A 313-nucleotide genomic window follows, 5' to 3' on the forward strand; every position below is an offset into this window, starting at 1 on the left:
GTTGAAATTACAAATTTTATTATTATTATTATTATTATTATTAGGTGGTTACAATATAATCTTTCCCAATTATGATCGAGCTTATGAGATTAAAAATTTTATTATTATTATTACTATTAGTTACCATATGATCTTTCTCAATTATGATCGGTTGAGATTACAAATTTTATTATTATTATTATTATTATTAGGTGGTTACAATATAATCTTTCCCAATTATGATCGAACTTATGATCGTTTGAGATTAAAAATTGTATTATTATTATTATTATTATTATTATTATTATTATTATTATTATTATTATTATTATTA

Source organism: Apis dorsata, unplaced genomic scaffold (assembly GCF_000469605.1).
Source record: "Apis dorsata unplaced genomic scaffold, Apis dorsata 1.3 scaffold_93, whole genome shotgun sequence".
In the NCBI taxonomy this organism is placed as follows: domain Eukaryota; kingdom Metazoa; phylum Arthropoda; class Insecta; order Hymenoptera; family Apidae; genus Apis; species Apis dorsata.